Raw genomic sequence first — 8,532 nt, 5'->3', positions numbered from 1 at the left:
TTTAACTTGTATCTCTCAAATAACTCTAAATTTTAATCAAGTTTATCTCATAAAAATACTTCCAAAAGTCTTCCTTTTTTCCTCCTCTTGTTTGTTTACAGCCTACAGGGTCTGATAAGCCTCTTATTTTTAGAATCTTTCACCCTTCCTCTCCAAAAACATTGCCTGAACTTTAACTCATGAAGATTCTTATGTCTTGATTTTTTTTCCTGCCTCTTTAGTCATGTTTCTTTCTACTCATTCTTTATTCTTTTTAAAGTATTATTTCCATTTTATTGTCTTTTCAGAGAACAGCGTTTCTCCAGTCTTTTTTTTTTTTTTTTTTTTTTTTTAAGGATTTTTTTTTAAACTTTCTTGTTTTTGGGTTTTTTTTTTTTTGGTACGCGGGCCTCTCACTGTCGCGGCCTCTCCCGTTGCGGAGCACAGGCTCCGGACGCGCAGGCTCAGCGGCCATGGCTCACGGGCCCAGCCGCTCCGCGGCACGTGGGATCCTCCCGGACCGGGGCACGAACCCACGTCCCCTGCATCAACAGGCGGACTCCCAACCACTGCGCCACCAGGGAAGCCCTCTCCAGTCTTTAAGGACTTATCTCCTTACATGGGCTTTGGTGGACTTTGTGGGGCAGCACGCATAGATCTAAATTGGGGTGAAGGTGCTTGGTTCTTCCCGGCTTCCTGAGAACAATTCCTGACTACCTTGTTGTGAATGGCACAACTCATGCAGTAATGTAGTTTCACATACAGCTTGGGAAACAGATAGGCATTGAAAACACTCGCTTCAGAAATGTCCCTGAAAGCTGCAGCCTCTACTATGTTCCAAATGACAAACTTCTTAATGGCCTTGTCCTTGGGCATGCATTAGGCACAGTTGGTGCAGCGAATGGACTGCACATGGCCATGGCCATTTGGGCACGACCATTGTTCCTTCTTTTCTTGGTCATCTTGGAAGCAAGACATGAGAGAGGACTCTTTCTACTCATTCTTTAACTCCCTATATGAACTTTGGGAGAATGGTCTGGTAAAGGTACATTTTCTTGAGGGATGAAAGAAGGTGAAGGCAGGAAAGAGCAAAAAGAGAAGTAGAAGAACATTAACATTTCAATACATCTTTTTTCAGTTCTTGTCACAGGTGAATGAACTACAATATTTTTAAATTGTTTTGGGCAACAAAGTTTAGTCTTGAGTTATCAACTTCGTCTTGAACCTCAAAATCGATTCTTCTTATGATTTAGATTAGAGTACAAAACTATTAATAACTCCTATTTCCTAGAAATTAAAAAGAAAAGTTTTTAAGATTGTTCATCTCACTTCATTGAGAAATCAAGGATACTCTTTTATATACATTTCATTCTTCCTATTCTTTCTAACATTGTCATTCAAAAGTATATTCTTTTCAGATTTATTCTAATCATAAAATTTCCTTCTTATTTTATTTTTGTCTGGCATTTTGAAGTAGTGATTCAGCAGCCAACAATCACTTACCGAACTCCAGATATATGTTAGGGACTAAATCATTTCCTAGAGATACAAAGTCTAAGAGGATAGAAGCTCTGTTCTTAAGGCCAGTGATAGTAAACTCCATGTTGTTCTAGTTACTATATAAGAGGGTGCACTTTATGAGAAGTTACAATTCCTAGATGACTCATAATGATACGTACCCAATTATATTGACTTGTGCCATATTCTGATAGTAATGGATGCTTATGGAAAACACAAAATTAGAGGGATAAAAAAATGCTAAAAAAATGCCCCGTCCAAAAAAAGGCCAACTATGTTTTGTCATATTTTTGTGGAGAATTAAGTTGTTGGAGAAGGACATAGTTGTCAGGTAGAAACTTAGGAATTGTAAAGGGCATTCTAAAGGGCAAGAAAAATCCAAACTGTTTTAGTGGCTTTTAGGACATAGGAGCCAAACTACTATTCTCTTGAGGGAGAAACATATACTTTTCTTGGCTGAAACACAGCTCTACATGAGTTGGAACTTATCTAAAAGAAAAGGGGAGTTAAGAAAGAAGAATGTAGTTAACAGAAGATTTAATTGTGAAAATATTAGTAGTTGAGTTTAAGGGCTCATCATTCATTCATTGATCCAACAATATTTATTGAGTATCTACCATGTGCCAGACATTGTGTCAGATGCTAAGAATAGAGCAATAAAGTGGTAGACCCCTTATCTTTCATCTTTGGGAGCTCTCAGTCTATGAATTTAAAAAATGTACATTTTTATTTCTCTATGTGTTTAGTGTCTATGAAAAGTTATGTGATAAGCAGGCACCTGTGAAATATTCAATGAGTAAGACCTGTATGTCATTCATTAATTATTTGCTGAAAAAAGGACACATTCCCTGACCTTAAGAAACAAACATAATAACTCACATTTAGCCCTTGCTGTGTGCTAAGCAGTGGTAAGTGCCTTATGTTGATTTTTTTTAAAAAATTGAATCCTTTCTATAACTCTATGAAGTACTCTGGTTATAGATGAGGAAAGTAGTTTAGAGAAGTTAACTAAGTTGGTCCTAAGATTCTATAACTACTAAGTGGCAGACCTAAATTTTGAAAGGAGCAGAGACTCCAGGTTCTTCTCTTAACCACTATATCACATTGGATTCTATTGCCTTCCTTATATGGTTGGCAGGTTCCCAGGATCTAAAAGTCTTATATGCTTTTACTCTCTATTGTTGATACTGTTCTAATACAAAATACAGAAACTGATCATTGCATCAATTCTATGAAAGTTTTCTTATAATGATTTATGTCAAACTAGGTCATCAGTCATCAAAAAGGGAATAGAGAAAGATCTACTTATTTAATTGGCATATTGTCTCAATCAAAAATCATAAACCTACCACTCTCTGCCTGTCAGAGTTCCCATTATGAGTTACACTTCTGGGATAAGACCTTAAACTCTCAATGAAAAAATAAGTAAACAAAACAGTGTGGTATTGGCACAAAAACAGACACATAGAATGGAACAGAATAGTGAGTCCAGAAAAAACACACATGCCCATATGGTCAATTAATCGACAACAAACAGGCAAGAATATATAATGAAAGAAGGACAGACTCTTCAATAAGTAGCGGTGGGGAAAAACAGACAGCTACCTGTAAAAGACTAGACTTTTCTCACACCATATACAAAAATAAACTCAAATGGATTAAAGACTTAAATGTAAGACCTGAAATTATAAAACTCCTAGAAGAAAACATAGGCAGTATGCTTTTTGACATCAGTATTAGCAGTATTTTTGTATCTGTCTCCATAGTCAAGGGAAACAAAAGCAAAAATAAGCAAATGGGACTACATCATACTAAAAAAAAGTTTTGCACAGTGAGGGAAACCATTGATAAAACAAAAAGGCAACCTACTGAATGGGAGAATATATTTGCAAATGATATGTCTGATAAGGGATTAATATCCAAAATACAAACAATTCAATTCAAAAATAGCCAGAGGATACAAATAGACATTTTTCCAAAGAGGACATACAGGTGGCCAGCAGGCACATGGAAAGATGCTCAACATCACTCATAATCAGGGAAATGCAAATCAAAACCACAATGAAAGATTACCTCACACCTGTCTGAATGGCTGCCATCAAAAAGACAACAAATAACAAATGTTGGCAAGAATGTGGAGCAAAGGGAACTCGTGTGCACTGTTGGTGGAAATGTAAATTAGTGCAGCCATTTTGGAAAAGAGTATGGAGTTTCCTCATAAAAATAAAACTACCATATGATCTAGCAATTTCACTCCTGGATAATTATCCAAAGAAAACTGAAACACTAATTTCAAAAGATATATGCACCCCAGTGTTCACTGCAGCATTATTTAAGATAGTGAAGATGTAGAAGCAAACTAGGTGTCCATTGACAGATAAATGGATAAAGAAGATGTGGTATATATGCAGGATGGGATATTACTCAGCCATAAAAAAAGAATGAAACCTTGCAATTTGCAACAACATGGATGGACCTAGAGGGTTTTATGCTAAGTGAAACTCAGCTTTCAAACAGAGAAAGGCAAAAACTGTATGTTTTCACTTACATGTGGAATCTAAAAAATAAAACAAATGAGCAAATGTAACAAAACAGAAACAGACTCACAGATAAAGAGAACAAACTAGTGGTTGCCAGAGGGGAGATGGATAGAGGGTTGGTGAAGTAGATGAAGGAGATTAAGAAGTACAAACTACCAGCTATAAAATAAGTAAGTCATGGGGATATAATGTACAGCACAGGGAGTATAGTCAATAATATTCTAATAACTGGTGCATTATCTATAATGATATTGAATCACTGTGTTGTACATCTGAAACTATTATAATACTGTAAGTCAAATATACTTCAATTAAAAAACAGGAAAGAAAAAATAAGTTTAGTTGTTTGGGGTTGTTTAAATATCTTGTCTTCAACTATTTTCCAGTAATTTGTTGGACAAATTCTACACAGTATCCTGTTCATTAAATTCAGATGGTGTTTGAATCATCTTTTATTTGTCAGGTACTGTTTAGGTATTAAAAATACCAGAGTGGATAAAAAGCATCCATGATCTCATGGAACTGTATGCTGGGAGGGAGGGGTAAGGAGACAAAAATCTATCTTTATCTATCTATCTATCTATCTATCTATCTATCTATCTATCTATCTATCTATCTACCTGTCTATCTACCTATCTACCTACCTACCTACCTACCTAATCTATCTAGGATGTTATGACAAATATTAAGAAGAAAACTAAAGCATAATAGAGTGAGAGATGAAAGTGCAGCTAATAGGTGGATTATGAAAGGCCTACCAGATGAGGTGACATTTGAGCACATATTGAAGTGAGTTAGCTGTGAGGGTATCTGAGAAGAGCCTTCACATCAAGGAGACTTTGGGACAACTGTATGCTGAATACGGGAATGCAGAAAGGGATGAGGAAGGAGGAGACTATAGGGTATAAAGAGTCTGTGAGACAATTTGACTATAGAAAGTTTGCACACATGTCTGTAAGCAACACATAGCAGTGATTTTCAGATCACTTTGAATATATTTTAAATTATATTGCCTATAATAACAGTAAAATAATTGTTCATCCTGATTAGGGGCTTGATTGGTTTTCCCATTTTGGAAAGTTGATGTGTAAGAAGTGCAGCATCATAGGGTGGGAGGGAGGGAGATGCAAGAGGGAAGAGATATGGGAACATGTATATATATATAATTGATTCACTTTGTTGTAAAGCAGAAACTAACATACCATTGTAAAGCAATTATACTCCAATAAAGATGTTAAAAAAAAAAAAAAAAAAAAGAAGTGCAGCATCCAGTGGAGTTTTCTTTTGTGGATATGGCTCCTCCACAGTAATGTCTACTAGCTGCGAACACTTTATTTCTCTATGCATTTCTTCTTTTATTATTTACTGTTTTCTGTAGTTGCATATTTTATATTGTTCTATCTTTTAGACGAATAGGAGAAGTAGATTTCCCAACTCCTAGTCTGCTGAAAAGTACTAGAACTTACAGTTTTTTTAACCTGGAGGAATTTTAAAATGGCATGATAAACCATTGCACTTTAAGACTGTTCTGAATAAATCAAACTTTAAAACAAAGTTTATTTTGCCAACCATAGCAAGATTTATCAGTAGCAAACTGGTCCTGGATCAGAAAGTAAATATTTCAACTAGCAGTTATGCCTGGTTTGTGAATATTACAGCCAGTAAATAGGCCATTCTCCTTTTCAAAAAAGATAAGCATAAAAACTCATTTGAGATGAGAGAGGCCCTTTTTTTTCACATGCTAAGCACTGAAGCTCTTTAGAATATCGTTTTAAGAAGTTAAAAGTGGGAAAAGTACCTTGGCAAAGAAATATAACTATATAAGAATGAAACAATTGCCATTTAAAACTATTACTAAATAATTTAGGAATATTGTAAAATAGTAACAATTATTTCATTAAAATAGATGAAGTCAGAAGGTCAATGCAACCATGATGCTTTTACTTGTGTTTGGATGGTCGAGCAACCTGATAGGGCTGGTTTTTAATTTATACTGTGATGACACTGAAGTATGCAATCATATTAACCCCATTTATGACAGTAAATCACAACATAAGGAGAGTGTAATTTTGCCAAATATATTAAAACAAGCCATAGAAATGATTTCCTGCCTGCTTGAATCTGATTAACTTACTTGTATGTATACATGTACCACCCAGGCATACAGCTTATCCTTATGTTATGAGAAATATGGTTCCATCTGGAACAGTGGTATTTCCCATCAAAATTTGAATTATTTTGGTAGCATAATTTATTATTTTGTTTGACTTTGAGAAGTGATAAACACACCGATTTCAAAATAGTTAAGGCCAATGATCTTTTGTCTACCTTAATTTGATTGTGATTGTGAATTTAGCACACCAAGTGATACATGTTAAAATTTTAAATTATTTTTGATTTACTTTGATGTTCTTTTTGTAATGATCATAAGGTGCTTTTGAACAAAGTTAACTACCTACTATATTCTTTTTTTGTAGTTTGTTCTGGAGACATTTTATTTTTAATTAAATTTGTCTTAATCTACATGAAAATACACATATCTTATTGTGTAATATCAACTACATTAGAAGGAATGTTAACAATTAGACAGTCAATAGTAATACAAAATTTTGTGCCAAAAAAAAAAGAAAAAAGTAAAAAAAAGTAAACCTTGCCTTTGCTATAGAGTTACAGAGTCATTGTTCTACTTTAGCACCAAAATCTCCATCCGAAAGAATAAAGTACATATTGGAATGAAAAAAAAAAAAAAGGGGGATAATGAGATAGAAAGACCTGTATATTGGAGTATTATAGGTAAAGCTTTGTTAGGAAAAAAAAAAAAGATATAAGAAAGAGATAAAATTGAGGGATTTTTAGAGAATATTTATTTTTGTTTTCTTTGAAAAGTAATATGTCCATAAGAAATAATTAAAACAGTAACAAAATGAAAAAATTAAAAGCAAGTCATCTTCCCACAGCTGGCCTCAGTATACCAGACTCTCTCCTAGAGGTAATCCTTGTGACAGTTTGAGAATATCATTCTAAAAATGTTTTACACAAATGCAAGCCAGTAAATGTACACCTATGTTTAATTTAAACATAGATGCACACTTGCATTAGAGACAATGTTTTGTACTGTTGTGTATTCATACATCTTGGAGATAGTTCCAATCCTGCACTTAGAAATATACTTCATTCTTTTTGTTTTGCTTTGTTTAATTTTATTTGTTTGAGCAGATAATAGAGGCAATGTCACAAAATTCAAAACTCAAAAAAAAATTATAAAGCTGAAAGTTAGTTGCCTGTCCTCCAGCCACTCAGCCCTATTGATTAGCAACAACCATGTGACATTTTCCAGAGATTTCCAGTTATTCCATTTAGTTACAAACATATATAACACTTCCCCCACCACACACACACTCAGGTTGTATAATATACAAATTGATCTGCAAATTGGGTCAATTGTTGAGACGTGGATGGATCTAGAGACTGTCACACAGAGTGAAGTAAGTCAGAAAGAGAAAAACAAATATCGTATATTAACACATATATGTGGAACCTAGAAAAATGGTACAGATAAACCGGTTTGCAGGTCAGAAGTTGAGACACAGATGTAGAGAACGAACGTATGGACACCAAGGGGGGAAAGCCACAGGTGTGTGTGTGTGTGTGTGTGTGTGTGTGTGTGTGTGTGATGAATTGGAAGATTGAGATTGACATGTATACACTGATGTGTATAAAACTGATGACTAATAAGAACCTACTGTATAAAAAAATAGAGAAAACCTATTTATTAGGTTTATAGACGTGTGCAATTAAAAAAAAAACAAAACACTACTGTTACCTTTCCAAAAAAAATCCCAGATGTATAGAGTACTATCTCTGGATTTCTATTTTATTCCTTTGAAATTTCAGTCCTTCCATGAACCAATACCACATTTATTTATTCAGACTGAATAATATTTAATATCTGGTAAAGCTAGACCCTATTGCCTTGTCAGGTTTTCTTGGCTCTTCTAGTATGTATATTTTTCCAGAACTACTATTGAATTGACCCTCTAGTTAAAAAAAAAAAAAAAAGTCAGATATAAAGATTAACATATAAATAATAGAGTCTGATATTTGGGGGTATTGAATTACATTTATTGATTAACTCATGAAGCATTGACAATTTTCTGACTTTGAGTGTCCCTATCCAAGAGTAAGGTATGTCTTTTATTATTTTATCTGAATTTATGTTTTGCAGTCATTTTAGACAGTTTTTAATCATATTTTCTGTTGATTTTTATGTATTTGCAAATCTTAAATATCACATTAAATTATTTTTTATAATGTATATTCTTATTGTTATTTGTAATAGTATCTATTATTGTTATTATTAGTGGTAGTGGTACTAGGTGTAGTAATAATAATATTGATTTTCCTTGGTTTATCTAAGAAATCCGACAGTATTTGCAAATCATTGTAATCTTTATCCTTGGATTTTTCCTTTTCCCCTTTCATATATATATATATA

At 33.9% G+C, this 8,532-nt stretch overlaps 1 pseudogene; it reads right to left on the bottom strand.

The window, feature by feature from the left end:
- Positions 1–594: 594 nt before the first annotated feature.
- LOC112406867 (40S ribosomal protein S26-like) lies at positions 595–941 on the bottom strand (annotated as a pseudogene).
- Positions 942–8,532: the final 7,591 nt, after the last annotated feature.

Source organism: Neophocaena asiaeorientalis, unplaced genomic scaffold (genome assembly GCF_003031525.2).
Source record: "Neophocaena asiaeorientalis asiaeorientalis breed wild unplaced genomic scaffold, Neophocaena_asiaeorientalis_V1.1 scaffold852, whole genome shotgun sequence".
Classification (NCBI taxonomy): domain Eukaryota; kingdom Metazoa; phylum Chordata; class Mammalia; order Artiodactyla; family Phocoenidae; genus Neophocaena; species Neophocaena asiaeorientalis.
This window is presented reverse-complemented; position numbering and strand designations above follow the sequence as displayed.